Below are 16,494 nucleotides of genomic sequence, written 5' to 3'. Positions count from 1 at the left end.
TTTATAATCCTTTGGATATATACCCAGTAATGGGATTGCTGGGTCAAATGGTATTTCTAGTTGTAGATCCTTGAGAAAACGCCACACTGTCTTCCACAATGGTTGAACTAATTTGCACTCCCACCAACCTTGTAAAACCGTTCCTATTTCTCCATATCCTCTCCAGCATCTGTTGTTTCCTGGCTTTTTAATGATTGCCATTCTAACTGGCGTGAGATGGTATCTCATTGTGGTTTTGATTTGCATTTCTCTGATGACCAGTGATGATGAACATTTTTTCACGTGTCTGTTGGCTGCATAAATGTTTTCTTTTGAGGAGTGTCTGTTCATATCCTTTTGCCCACGTTTTGATGGGATTGTTGGTTTTTTCTTGTAAATTTGTTTAAGTTCTTTGTAGATTCTGGATATTAGCCGTTTGTCAGATGGGTAGATTGTAAAAATTTTCTCCCATTCCATAGGTTGCCTGTTCACTCTGATGGTAGTTTCTTTTGCTGTGCAGAAGCTCTTTCCTAGAAGAAAACCTAGACAATACCATTCAGGACATAGGCATGGGCAAAAACTTCATGACTAAAACACCAAAAGCAACAAATGGCAACAAGGGCCAAAATAGACAAACAGGATCTAATTAAACCCTATGTGTAGTCTTTTATCCCTCACCCTCTTACCACCCTTTCCCCTGAGTCCCCAAAATCCATTGTATCATTCTTATGCCTTTTCATCCTCATAGCTTAGCTCCCACTTACAATGAGAAGATACAATGTTTTAGGAATGAGAAGATACAATGTTTGGTTTTCTATTCCCGAGTTACTTCTCTTAGAATAATGGTCTCCAATTCCATCCAGGTTGCTGCAAATGCCATTATTTCATTCCTTTTTATGGCTGAGTAGTACTCCATGGAACATATATACCACATTTTCTTTATCCACTCGTTGACTGATGGGCATTTGGGCTAGTCCCATATTTTTGCAATTGTGAATTGTACTGCTGTAAACATGCGTGAGCAAGTATCTTTTTCGTACAATGACTTCTTTTTCTCTTGGTTGATACCCTGGAGTGGGACTGCTGGATCAAATGGCATATCTACTTTTAGCTCTTTAAGGAATCTCCACACTGTTTTTCATACTCCAAACATTTGTTTTGAGTTCACATCACCTAAGTTACATCCTGAATCACTCCTTATTATCTATATTAGTTTGGCAAGTGGCTTAGCATCTCTAAATCTCAGTTGTGTCTCTAAACCTGTTTTCTCATCTGAAAATGTGAAATTAAATCATCCACCTCAAAAAGCAGTTGTGAGGATTCACTGAAATAATTATGTAATATACTTAGCACAATGCCTAACTTATGTTAACCATTCAATAACTTGTGTTATTTTTATTAATTCACCCCATTTACATGAACAAAACCATTGCTACTAAAAGAATGCTTCAACAAGTGGGACTTCAGGTTCAAAGTATTTTTAGCTACTAAAACAATAATTCACTTTAAGTGTCCCGGATTGGTTGACTTTTTCAATCATTTACAATTCCCTAGTGGTCAGTTAAGCATTGAGCCATCAGCAATTATGCCTTTCCTTTACCAAATCTCGAGTTATTTTAGCTCTTTATACTGTATACTGGTTTGCTTAACCCCACTTCAATTTAAAGTGAACAATTATTTTGTCATTATTATAGTAACTGTTTTATCTAACCAGTGGATAATCTTTACATAATTTCAGAAGTGATATATCAGAAAAATATGAAAAAATATATATATATATATATTTTTTTTTTTTGAGACAGAGTCTTGCTGTGTTGCCCAGACTGGAGTGCAGTGGTGTGACCTCAGCTCACTGCAACCTCCGCCTCCTGGGTTCAAGCGATTCTCATGCCTCAGCCTCCCAAGTAGCTGGGATTACAAGTATGGCTTGTAAGCACGCCTGGCTAATTTTTTGTATTTTTAGTAAGGTCGGGGTTTGGCCATGTTGCTCAGGCTAGTCTCGAACTCCTGGCCTCAAATGATCCACCCACGTTGGCCTCCCAAAGCGCTGGGATTACAGGCATGAGCCATCATGCTCAGCCTCATTAAAAGTATTTTATGACAAAGGATAAATGCTTGAGCTGATGGACACCCCATTTACTCGGATGTGATTATTATGCATTGCATGTCTGAATCAAAAAATCTCATGTAACCCATAAATTATATACCTACTATATAACCACAAAAATTAAAATTAAAAAAATTATGAAAACTATAGACATTGGGAAGTGTTCAAGGGTAACAAGTAGGATAAATACAATACAAAAATACTATGACAGCATTTTTATTTAAAAAAACACACAAGTGCCATTTTTCCATAATAGTATTTAAATGAAAATATAACATGACTGATACGTCTGTTATTACAGAAAATTAAAATAACTGCATTATTATACTTTCAAATTGGATGGGGCCACTTTTAATGTATAACAGGAACTGCAAATTCTTTGGTATTCCTCACTTTGAAAATGGAGTCTAAGTCCTCTCCCCTTGAATCTGGGCTTTGGTGACTTGCTTAATCAAAAGAATGTAGCAGAAATTTGACATTCTTGGTCTCTGAAGCTACGTCATTAAGTTGTTTTGAAGTTTCTGCCCAGTCCTCTTGGAATGCCTGTCCCAGAGGAAGACACCACAGTATAAGGGATCTGATAGAGCTAGCCACATGGAATGGCTATATGGAAAGAGACATACCTAGTTAGCCTCCAGCCATCCATACATGTCATGTCCAGACATGACATCACAACTCAGACATCAGACACATGAATGAGTAAACAGATGACATCAGCCTCAGCCATTATTGGGCTGCAACTCTATGACGCATCCCAAGGAAGAAGAGCCCAGCTAAGTCCTTCAAACCCTAGACCTGTGAGAGATCATCATAAATTAATTTAAGCCACTAAGTTTGGACATGGCTTCTTACGTAGCAATAGATAATGAAACATCTCTGTTTCTGATGCTGCTGTTTGAATACACATTAATTCCTCAAATGAAATACAACAAAATGTGTCGTTTTAATACTTACTATATAATTATTTAAAATAATAAGTAGTATCACAAAATATCAGAGTATATTTTAAATGAGTTTTATGATGCAGCATGTTAATCTAAAATGGAATATTTTACATTAAAATAGAATAAATGTGCAAATATATTTATGTATAAAAGTGAGTATATCCATAGAAAAGCACTGGAAGAACAGTAGTCAACCTTTAGGTAATTTTTTCAGTAATTTTGGTGTTTCTTTGTGCTTTTCTATGTTTTCCATAGTTTCTACATTGAATATATTCTACTTTTGGTCATTTCTGATGCTGTTTTCGAAAAGCAAAATTCCAAAAATTAGAACTCTGAACCAAAACCTTAAAACTAAGATCATTGAATACCCATAATCTAGCACCTGAATTGTGAGTATAAACACCCAGGGCTTAATTACAACCTTACAATGAGAATTAGATGAATGTGTTCTCCACCCATAAGCAAACAGGGAACTTCTTGTTTCGTACATGTCAAATGTTTTTATAAAATAAAAAAGGCAAAAATATCATTTAGTCAACACAAGCATACAGACATTGAAACAAATAACAGATCATCTATTGTATTTCTACCAAGCTGTTTTTCTCCTTTTCTTCCATTCCCCACATTCCTTCTCAGCCACAATACATTGCTTGAGGAGAGAAGCCAGTTTCCCTCCATATACATGTATTTCACATCCTTCTGTGAAATCCTTTGTACCTAAAACTTACCTTTGAAGAAAATTCACAAGTGAAAAGGAAGCCATTACCAGAATTTACTGAGTGCATCAACTATGGTATCTTTCATCTCTTGACTTCGCCTTAGGAACTCTGGTGTCATAAATTGAAACACAGGGAGTCTTTTTGTAATAATGTAATGACTCCTCAGACTTGCTGCTTTTATTATTTTGCCTTTGATCAATGTGTCCAGCGTGCAGAACACTTTGAAGTTATACCACCCACTCCGCCCTCACTTTCTATCAAGATAATTGTCTTTTCCTTCAATCATAAAATTTAGGCTAATCAATTGGCTTTAAAAAATATAGAAGATACCTTTATTTTTCTCTTTTGTTTCTTACCCATACAATTCATGAAAGACAATACTTTTTAGCTTCTTATTATTCTGACTTAAAATTTCAGTTTGATGTTCTTTTAATTCCTGACTTCCATCTAAGCTGCAAAATCTGCTGAGAATTCTGAGGTTATAAGGAGGTAGTTAGGCGCCGAATTAAAGTTTTCAATGAATTGGTTTACTTCAACTTCTCACTTGGACTCACTTTGCCATTATCAGAGCTGTCCCCTCCCACTCTAAACATCTCCCGCTTCCCTAACTTCAACTACCTCTTACGACTCTTTAGATATTCATTTGTGGTTTAGAACATATGAAAGGATAGCAATACAAAAAGTGACTGGAAGGGTACATGGTCAGTTCCTCCTTCTTGAGTCACGTTTTCATGTGGCTTCCTGACACCACATTCCTCTGAGTTTCCTTTTCACCTCACTAGAAGCCCCTCCACCTCCTTTGCTGAACTCTTGCCTTCTTTCTGACCTCTACGTGACGGGACATATCACTTCTCAGGCTTAGACTGCTTCATCCACATTCAGACTCACTCTGGTCTCATTCACTCATCTGTAATTTAAAACACTGTCTCCCAAATTTACATCTCCAGCTTAACCTCTCCCCTAAATTCCAAACTCATTATCTCCATCAGACTATTGGGCATCTCCAGGTGAAGATTGTTTAATCTAATTTTTATTTTCTAAATACATAACACATTTATATGAATCCAAAGTTAAACCTATATAAGAATGTATATTCAGAGAACACTCACTTTCATTTACCCATTCTTTTCCTCCCTGTATAGATAATCATTTCTACTAGGTTTTAAGTCACCAATGTTTCTTTTATAAATAAAAGCATATACACTGGCAAATAACTGAAATAAAGCTGCTGAATATAAAGTAGTGATAATAGCACACACACAAATTAATTCTAGTGGCTATAGAATACAGTATTTTGACTGTCTATACCTAGCAGAATAAATTCTAAAGACAAATACAGCTGTAAAGAAAGCTTATATTTCATTAAATATTCTCAGTGCTAATATCAGTATAATTATTTGAAATTAAAATTTTTATGCTGCAGAATAGACATTTTGAAACCATATTTTATATACTGTAGGATATATATTTTGAAACTATACATTTTGTAGGATAGAGCAAATAATAATTACTTAAGAGAAAACATGCCGGGCACAGTGGCTCATGCCTGTAATCCCAGCACTTTGGAAGGCTGAGGTGGGAGGATCACTTGTGGTCAGGAGTTTAAGTTCAGCCTGGCCAACACGGTGAAACCTCATCTCTACTAAAAATACAAAAAAAAATTAGCTGGGCATGGTGGTGTGCACCTGTAGTACCAGCTTCTCAGGAAGCTGAGGCAGGAGGAATAGCTTGAACCTGGGAGGCAGAGGTTGCAGTGAGCCAAGATTGCACCACTGCACTCCAGCCTAGATGACAGGGCAAGACTCCATTTAAAAAAAAAAAAAGAAGAGAGACAGAAAAGAGAAATGACAATAAAATCAAAGAAATTATGTAAAGTTTCTGTAAGGTTAAACTTAACCTGGAAATATCAGTATCACATCACGACTTTTTTTCTTTGTAAAAATACGTATTTCCTGGCTCTGTCCACTAAAAAGACTTCCAAGTAATGAACAATTCAGTAACAATAAGGATCATAAGGGACCGGACTTTAGACTCTAACCATCATTCCCCACTACAAGAAAAAAGGACTCTTTAGAGGAACGACTGGTATCTGGGGAAAGAAATATGCAAAACAAACTGAACATCTTGAGCAAGGAAACTATGTAAGAGTAATGGGGTCACGTCACAAGAGAAACATGAAAGTGCTCCCATTGGCTAAAGATTAAAATTTTTGAGTATCTAAAGGGATAATGAATGTAACTGTTTGAAACACATTGAATATATAAATCCATATGTTCATAGGGATGAAAAGAAAGATGGAAAGAAAGTCAGTTCAATGGCCACCACTGAAGGTAACTAGGGCACAAACTACTTACTCTGAAATTAATGTTTAAAGGGAAAGAATTAAACATTTATCCTGTCTATCCTAGGTAAACTCCTTTTCCAGGTAACCAAATAGCCAAGTTGTTATGGAAAAAGTTTTTCCTTACAGAAAAATTCCAGCTAATGAGGTAAGAATGACAGAGTTAGAAAAGCACCTATTTGTAACTCCTAGTAAAATAATCAAGGAAGCCAGCATGCGTGGATGAAACAATGAGATAAAAAGATAATGGGAAACTTAACAATGAAGGGATTGAGCTGTCACCACCTGAACCCACTGCTGAATCCCAATGCCACCGAAGTGGTAGAGCCAGACACGGTGTGCCTCCTGACGTAATGCAATATGAAATTCACAGCACCATATCGACGTAGCATTCTTGCCCAAAAAAGCAGAACCTGAATCTAATTGGAGCTTTAGAGCTAACTTCCAGTTTACAGGAAAAATGGGGGCTAAAAAAGCATGTGAAGTAATCCAAAAAAGAGAACAAACAAATTCAGAACATGGACATTCTATGGGACAAACTGCCACATTTCTTCAACAAATCACAGTTGGTGGGTTAGAGATGCAAGAAGACTGCTGTCGGATAGACTATCTACAACTTAATTATATTCTAATTAGAAGAAATCAACTATAAAAAGACATTTTCAAGACAATCAAGGAAATTTGAAGGTGGACTTATTATTGAACAACACCATGGAATTATTGTTAGTTTTGTTAGGTAGGATAAAAGCACTGTAGTTATGTAGGAAAATATCCATACATTTTATAGCTGTACTCTATATTATGTAGACATACATGAAACAAGTATGGCAAAATCTTGATAATTGCTAATTCTGAGTCGGGGTTAAAAGGGGTTCATTTTACTATTCTCTCTACTTTTGTGCATGTAGAAAACCTTTTATAATAAAAATATTTAATGGCACACTCCACATAATAATCAAAGCTCTAACTTAAATTTAACATTAACCCTTCTTCTGCCCCAACTAGGGACTGCTGCAAGCTGGTGGCTTACAGCTGGAGAAAGTTAATGTCCATCTTTTCTTTTTGCCTGTCAATAGTTTTCTTCCTCCCTCAGCTGGCCAATTGGTTTCCCATCCCCACTAAGGGCAGAGCAAGGTGAGGGTTGAATAAGGTCAGAACTGAGAAGAGGTTAGAAAGATTCTTACTTGACTGGACTGCCGTAAGATGGCTTTGTTCTCTATGTCCTTGGCTGAATCATTCTAGTGGCATGTTAAGTGTCTACCGAGGTCTCACTGCAGGACCCATCAACTTCAATCCTAACAGGCAGGGGCTGCTTCTCTTTCAGCTGACTAATCTAGACCTCCTTCAGCTTCAGCTTCTGACAATATGCCCACAGCAATGTACTCCTGGGCTCCCCTTTCCCTGACAGGCTGCTCTCTGGGCAGGATCCCTTTAAAATGACTTCAGGTTAACATCTTTACCACGGGTTTCACAGCCAGCCCTGGGGCTCACTTCCATTTGCCCCGCTGTGGGAGATGATATAGTTCATCCAGATTCTGCCCTCCATCCTACAACCACAGGCCTCCTTAGATCCCTCAGAAATTGATCAGGACTTTTGTCATTGTTGTCCTGAAGCAAACATCATACTCTCCAAGGGGTTTGTTAAAGCCCTTCTCACCACACTTAAGATGATGCACAGATACACATGAGGGGCAGAGGGTCAGGGGATGCTCACAGCACCCTCACAGTTCTCCCAGTATAAATTCTCCTCAGAAAATTCTCTCTCAGATTTTACACTTGAATTTTTTATATACTCAATGTAAGTGAGAGAATTCAAAAGTTACATAATTGGTTTTGTTATATTCTTTGAAATGTTGTGTTTGGATAATTTCTCACAACTCATTTTGACATCTGATATATTTGTTGGTGCTTCTGTTGAAACTTCCAGTGTAAAAAAAAAGTATGACTATATCATCATCAGGAGGTCAAAGTGGCTTTTTCCTTAAGTAACCCAGAAACCACATCCTCTGTCAAATGGGTACACTTCCAACAAAGTAGTCCATAATAGCTACCTTGCTTGTTATTATTTTAATTAATAGCAAACGCAGTGTGGTGATTTTAAAATATGGAACCACAATTTTTTGACACTTCTCTATTAAAAGGTGGGTTGTTTGTCCCCTCTTCTTAAATGTAGGTTCTATAGCCACTTGAATAATAAAATATAGTAGAACTTAATACTATATTTACTTCTAGCAAAGACAGGCTGGCTTTCCTGCCCAAGTCTTTAAAAACTGGCAGCATCCACTTCTGTGAGGAAGCTCAAGTCACCCCACAGAGTGGCTCACATGGAGAACTAACAGCCAGCATCAACTTGCCAGCCATCTTGAGTGAGACATCTTGGAAAAGGGTATTCCAGCCCCAGGTGGGCTGCCCCAGGAACCCTGTATATAGCACACACGAGCAGTCCCCTGCAAGCTCTACCCAAATTACAGATTCATGAGCAAAATAAGTGGTTATTTTAAGTCATTAATTTTTAGAGAAGTTGGTTACGCCTAAAGCACATACATATAATTTGGGACTCCGCTTCAAGCAGAAAAGTAAAAATTAAAACCAAAATGCTCAGGGGCTGAAGCTTGAGCTCTAGCAGCTTCAAGGTAAATTTAAACATTCTTCAGGATTCTAGAAGGAGAAACAGGAGCTAAGGGGAAAAAAAGTTTCATTTAGGCACCCAAATCATTAATAATTTGAATTTTTATGTGTTACAGTATTCACTAATAGCAGCTAACTTTACCAAGCACTACATGCTGTTTTAACTGCTTTACATTAAACTCAGCTAATCCTCCTGATAACCATCTAAAATATTGTATTAGTACGCCCATTGTGAAATGAGGAAACTGAGATACAGAGGGATTAAATATATTTGCCAAATTGTACTTTGGAAATGGCCGGGATATAAACCCAAACCATCGAGGTCCAGATCTTACACTCTTAACAAAATTCTAAATACACATTTTCTATTAACAAAGAAATCTTACAAATAGTCACATAAGAAAGATCATTTTCAAAGTCATTATATATATAGCACCTATCATATTAAAAATACCATTGAATGAAAAGTTCACATTTTACTCTCTTTTCTCTATAATCAAACTCAGTCTCTTATGGGCAGCACAGTCTGTTATTTCCAGCACTAATGAATAGAAAAACCCTTACACCTAGTGATTAACTATGTAATAAGAATGGTCATATTACAAACAATTTTAAACCCACAGTGATTTACCATTTGCAAGGTAATTAGTTGTAGGCCGAAATGTTTTTTGTGGCTATCATGATACTTCAATAGAACAAAAGTAATGAAAAAATGCAAGTATGGGGCCCTAATTCTATGGTTACATTCATCTCCTGTGCTGAAAGAAGTGTGCCAGAGGAGGCAGGGAAAGGTTTTTGGTAGCTAGAAGAGTAGGAATGGAACTTCCAAATGTACGGAGCCATGAAATCACAAAGATGTTAAAATATCACTAAAAATCATTATAAAACAAGTTTTGAGGCTGTGATAAAATGTGAAAGCAGAAATCACCAGCTCAATGTTTTTTTCAAACTCATGTTAGAGTGCTTCAGTTAAAAAAAGAATGAATTAATGACCAATTCCCAATATATAACACTCACGAATATTACTGAGAAATAAAAAATGTGATGAAGTAAAATCTCTTGGAAGCTAAAACAGTTTCAGGAAAGTCTATTAATCATATATTATACTAAGGTCTCAACTACTAGGTATGCTACTGACTCATAAAAGCTAGGGCATTCTAGTCACCTGAAAGCATGAACAATTTCCAAAGTTTCCTGACTTTACTACTTAAATACTATATAAAACCGCCACACAATGATCAAATTGCTTTACAGTAATACTCAAAGATTATTTCCAATTATTTATACTTCTGGTAGCAAAATAAAAAATCCTAGATACGTTTTAGAAATATATTTTATTATAGTGATGTTTTCAATGTAACACTATCCAATGAAAATACCTAATACAGATGTATTTGTGATTATGCACTTATTTATATTAGAAAATTTAAGATACAAAATGAATTCATTTTAAACTAAGCCAGGCATGGAGGACTGAGCCTGTGATCTCAGCTACTTGGGAAGCTGAAGCAGGAGGATCCCTTGAAGACAAGTTTGAGACAAGCCTGGTCAACACAGAAAGACCCTATATCTTAAAAGAATGTTTTGTTTTTTAATTAGCTGGGCATGGTGGTGCACACCGATAGTCCCAGCTCCTTGGGAGAATGAGGCAGGACAATCTCTTGAATTCAGGAGCTCAAGGCTGCAATCAGCTATGATGATACCCACTACACTCCAGCCTGGGTGAGAGAGACAGATCCCATTTCTACAAAAAATTCTCAAAGTGAAAGAGTGGAGGAAGATTTACCAATAACAGAAAATTAAAAAGAGCAGGAGTCACTATTCTTATCTCAAATAAAACAGACTTTAAACCAATAAAAGTTAAGAAGGACAATGAAAGGCATTACATAATGATAAAAGGTACAATCCTACAAGAAGCTTTAGCTATCCTAAATAAATACACACCCAACTCTGGAGCACCCAGATTTATAAACAACTTCTTCTTGGCCTAAGAAAAGACTTTAGAAAACCATACAAAAATAGTGGGAGATTTTGGAGATTTCAACATTCCACTGACAGTGTTAGACAGATCATTGAGGCAAAAAACTAACAAAGAAACTCTGGAATTAAGCTTAACACTTGAGCAATCAGACCTAATATATGTCTACAGAACACTCCACCTAACAACCACAGAATGTACATTCTTCTCATCTGCACACAGAACATATTCCAAAAACAAACAAACAAACAAAAATACATGCTTGGCCATAAAGCAAGCCTCAATAAATAAAAAACAACTGAAATCATATACCAAGTACACTCTTGGATCACAGTGCAATAAAAATGAAAAGCAATACCAAGAAAATCTCTCCAAATAACACAATACATGGAAATTAAACAAATTACTCCTGAATAACTCCTGGGTGAACACTGAAGTTAAAGTAGAAATGTAAAAATTATTTGAAACTAATGAAAATAGAGACATAACTTACCAAAATCTCTGGAATATAGCCAAAGCAGTGTTAAGAAGAAAGTTAATAGCCTTAAAACACCTTTATCAAGAAGTTAGAGCCCTGTCTGACAGCTCTGAAGAGAGCAGTGGTTCTCCCAGCATGGCATTTGAGCTCTGAGAATAGACAAACTGCCTCCTTAAGTGGGTCCCAGACACCTGTGTGGCCTAACTGGAAGACACCTCCCAGTAGAGGCCGACAGACACCTCATACAGGTGAGTGCCCCTCTGGGACGAAGCTTCTAGAAGAGGGATCAGGCAGCAATATTTTCTATTCTGCAATATTTGCTGTTCTACAGCCTTCACTGGTGATGCCCAGGCAAACAGGATCTGGAGTGGACCTCCAGCAAACTCCAACTGACCTGCAGATGAGGGACCTGACTGTTAGAAGGAAAACTAACAAACAGAAAGGACATCCACAGACAAAACCCTGGGGCAAGGCAGGTCCCTAAAGCCATCGTGCAGACAGGATTAGTCTAGGATGAAACTTTCACTGTGCATTAATGGGAGGAAAAACCCCTGGAAAATGAAGGCAAGGTAAATGGCCAGCTGCCTCTGTTTGAAAAGGGCCAGCCTGCAATCTGAGATCAGAATTCTTTGACTACTTCCTTCGTATTCAAATGTCCCTTTTTACCAGCCTGGCCAACATGGTGAAACTCTATCTCTACTAAAAATACAAAAATTAGCTGGGCATGGTGCACACACCTGTAATCCCAGCTACTCAGGAGGCTGAGTCATGAGAATTGCTTGAACCCAGGAGGTGGAGAATCAGTGAGCTGTGATCATGCCACTGCACTCCAGCATGGGCGACAGAGTGAGACTCTGTCTCAAAGAATAACATAACATAACATAACATAACATAACATAACATAACATAGCAAAATGTCTTTTTTAAAAGTAAAAAAAAAAAAAGTTAGAAAGGTCTCAAATCAACAATATAACTTTGTACCTAAGAAAACTAGGAGAAAAAGAACAAACCAATCCCAAAGCTACCCATAAAAAAGAAATAACTAAAAATTAAAGAACTTAACAAAATTGAGATGCAAAATTCATACAAAAGATTAATGAAACCAAAAATTGGATCTTTAAAAAAAAATAAATAAAATTGATAAACCCCTGGCTAGATTAACAAAGAAACAGAAAGAGTAGATCCAAATAAGCACAATCTGAAATGACAAAAGTTATATTACAATTCATGCCAGAGAAATATAAAAAATCCTCAGAGCCTACTATAAACAACTGTACGCACTCAAATTAGAAAACCTTAGAGGAAAAGGATACATATCTGCAAGCACAAAATCTCCCAAGATCGAATCAGGAGGAGCTTGAAACCCTGAACAGATCAATATCAACTTCTGAAATTAAATTAGTGATAAGGAACCTACCAACCAAAACATACCCTGGACCAGATGGATTCACAGCTGAACTCTAACAGACATAAAAGGAACTGATACCAATCCCACTGAAACTATTACCAAAAATCTAGGAGAATAGACTTCTCCTTAACTCATTCTATGAAGCTGGCATCAACGTGATATGATTCTGTATCTAGAAAATCCTAAAGACTCCATGAAAAGGCTCCTAGAATTGATAATTTTAGTAAACTTTCAGGATACAAAATCAATGTACAAAAATCAGTAGCATTTCTATACACAAAATTCAGGCTGAAAGTTAAATCAAGAACAGAATCCCACCTACAATATCCACAAAGAAAATGAAATACCTAAGAATACAGCTAACCAAGGAGGTGAAAGATCTCTATAAGGGGAACTACAAAACATTACTGAAAGAAATCAGATGACACAAATGAAAAAATATTCCATGCTCATGGATTGAAAGAAACAATATCATAAAAATGTCCATACTGACCAAAGCAATTTACAGATTCAATGCAATTCCTATCAAACTACCAATATCATTCTTCACAGAATTAAAAAAAAAAAAAAAAAAAAACTGTTCTGAAATTAACATGGAACCAAAAAAGAGCCTGAATAGCCAAAGTATAAAGAGCAATGCTGGAGGCGCCACACTACCTGATGTCAAACTATACTATAAAGCCATAGTAACCAAAACAGCTTGTTACTGGTACAAAAGCAGAAACAAAGACCAATAGAACAAAACAGAAAACAGAATAGAAATAAAGCTGCATACCTACAACCATCTGATCTTTGACAAGACCAACAAAAACAAGCAATGGGGAAAAGACTCTCTACTCAATAAATAGTGTTGGTATAAATGTGCACACATGCTCACATGCACACACACACATGAATTAACAATATCTGACAAATTATGCTTTGGTAACTGGGACTTAATTTTTACTTAATGCCCAGTTCTCAATCAAGTGATTTATTAAATTTCCCTCATTAAAAAATAACATTTTAAAACTTTAATAATTTGTCTCAGAAGAAAATAATAATTTATTTCTCATTTTGGCAGTTCATCTAACATACAGTCATAGACTGCATAATGATGTTTCAGTCAGTGATGGACCAGGTATATAATGGTGGTCCATGAGATTATAATATTGTATTTTTACTATACCTTTTCTAGGTTTAGTTATGTGTAGATACACAGATTCTTACCTTGGTTTTACAATTACCTACAATATTCAATACAGTAACATGCTGTACAGGTTTTTAGCCTAGGATCCACAGGATATACATATAGCCTAGCTGTGTGGTTGGTTATACCATCTAGGTTTGTGTAAGCACACTCTATGCTGTTTGCATGATGACAAAATCACCTAACAACAAATTTCTCAAAAGATATCCTCATCATTAAGCAATGCATGACTGTAATTTAGATAAGTCTCCACCAAAAAGACAGAAGCCATCAGGGAATGGATTCAGTGGGAATCAGATAATATTCAATCACATTTCTGATTTCAGCAATATCCTGGAGAGCTCAATCATTATGCTGGCCAATACCACACTTCCTTTCTTAGGAAAACCTACATTCAGTGCTGAGGGGAAAACTGTGAATTGGAAAGCATTACTTTATTGTGTTTCCTCACAATTTGGTGGCCTTAAATTTCTTACTTAATTAGTAGATCTATACACGGAGAGATCTAACTGAAACCTTCAAGCCATCTGTGATGCACTTGCCCCGTAACTTGATCCTGAGTTTAACAAGATATATAGAAGAATGGGGACAAATTCCTTTTAAATGCCACTTGTCTGTTTTATCCACGCTTCCTGGTAGGTGAGGAAGGGCATGAATACATTCTCTGATGCATCCTTGCTCCTATCCAGTCCATTCTAATTCCAATTTCCCCCAATTATTTTATTTTCTCCTCTCTCACAGTACAGGAAATCCTTCCCTTTTCCAAGGTTAGTCCTAAAACACATATCCTATGGTCTCAATTTTTTTTCCTTTGAAAATTATTCACTATTTTCTCTACATCCATCAAAGCATAATTTGTCATTGTTAATTCATGTGTGTGTGCATGCGTGCATGTGAGCGTGTGTGCACGTATATACCAACACCATTTATTGAATAGAGAGTCTTTTCCCCATTGCTTGTTTTTGTTGGTCTTGTCAAAGATCAGATAGTTTTACGTATGCAGCTTTATTTCTATTCTGTTTTCTATTTTGTTCCATTGGTCTTGGTTTCTGCTTTTGTACCAGTTCATTCACATATATTTGGTGAATGAATGGATGACTGGATGAATGGCATATTCTTCAGAAGAACTTTTTTATCTTATTTTATTTTATAGACATCAAACCTGCTTAAACACAAAAGTCATGCAAAAGGTCACCACGTACTTCTGACACTTTCTTTAAATGCCTCCTTTATTTTTCATTTAACATTGTTTTGCTGCTACCCAAAACAAGAGCTTATCAACATACATCCATTGTTATTGGCTTTATGAATTTGCTCTCTTCTGCCCATTCCAATAAGCCTTCTCTACATTACCAAGAGAATAGTCTTCAAAAGACTATTTTTATACCAGTCTGTAATTCAAAAACTGACAGAGATTCCATAGTGTCTAACAAGAGGTAGGAGAAACCCTAACTCTTGCTCTGAAAATCCAAACCAATGCAAATGTCAGGGTAAGGACCTCCTAAAATCCTCTGCTCCATAAAAATGAGAACACTAGCAAAAATTGTCAGAATCCATGCTGGCAGAACCTTGGAAATTAACCAAGGGCTTGCAGGATTCCAAGGAGCATTTATTAAAGAAAAACAGCTGAATCTCCAGGAAATCAGTGTACTTTATTATATTTAAACTTGACCTATTCCCACACAACTCTCCCAGCCTCCAAAGTCACCTTAAAAACTAACAGCCTGCAATCACAGCTAAAACCAGCATCCTGGCAGCCACTGAAGGGAACAGAGTGGGGCAGGAAAGCCATCAAAGCCCAATTCAGAGTTGTCATTGTTTGAATCAATCTAGTGGTTTCTTGAAGACTTCGCTCACCACGGTATCTTTATTTGCCCTGACTCAAAGTTTGCCCAGTATATGAAAGGCTTTTCCTTAGAGGCACTTGTCAAAAATATTTATAGACAATTATGCAACATAACAGCTGCCAGAGGTAGTAGATAACCGCTGGGAAAAACAATAAGCTAACTAAAAGCTTAAAAGGAAAGACTGGGCAATGAGAAGTTTATTGCAAATTTAAAAATTTCTGACATATTCCTAGAACCTAGAAGATGACACACAAGTATAAGGCTGTGCACATGTTCATGAAAAACCTGTAAAAGCCCTACATTCTCACCTCTGGCTGGCTTTGAGGCTGTGTGCAAAGAGGAAGTGAAGGTCAGGCCAAGTTGAAAATTTTCTGGCTGAATGCTAAAGGTATTCTTCAAAATGCACACGGAGCTCCCAAGCAAAAACTGGGAGACTTACTGTTTCCCAGGATTTAAGAAAATCTCTGTCCAATCATTAGCTGACCACTAAGCTAACCAAGCAGAGAGGGCAATGGCCACACATAACAAAGAGTGCATACTTTAAATAGACTTCAGAAAATTCACTAAACAAACAACAATAAAAACAGTAACAATAACAAACCCTAGGAATAGGGGGAATCTGAACTTCAAAGCCATACAGTTTCTTAAAAAAGAAAAACACCAAGCATGGAAAGAAACAAGAAAATATGAGCAATACACAGCAAAAAAATAATCGATAAATATTGTCCCTGGAGAACATACCAGACGCTAGACTTACTAGATAAAGACTTTGCACAAACTGTTTTAAGTATTTTCAAAGAACTAAGGGAAATCATGTCTATATAAACAATAAAAAGTATAAAAATGATTTCTCATCAAATGAATGGTATCAAAAAG

At 36.5% G+C, this 16,494-nt stretch overlaps 1 protein-coding gene across 1 annotated transcript in view; it reads right to left on the bottom strand.

The window, feature by feature from the left end:
- ADGRV1 (adhesion G protein-coupled receptor V1) overlaps positions 1–16,494 on the bottom strand; it is a 596,167-nt gene that overhangs the window by 567,697 nt on the left and 11,976 nt on the right. The gene's annotated exons all lie outside the window — the stretch shown is intronic.

The sequence above is a fragment of the Theropithecus gelada genome, chromosome 6 (assembly GCF_003255815.1).
Source record: "Theropithecus gelada isolate Dixy chromosome 6, Tgel_1.0, whole genome shotgun sequence".
In the NCBI taxonomy this organism is placed as follows: Eukaryota; Metazoa; Chordata; class Mammalia; order Primates; family Cercopithecidae; genus Theropithecus; species Theropithecus gelada.
This window is presented reverse-complemented; position numbering and strand designations above follow the sequence as displayed.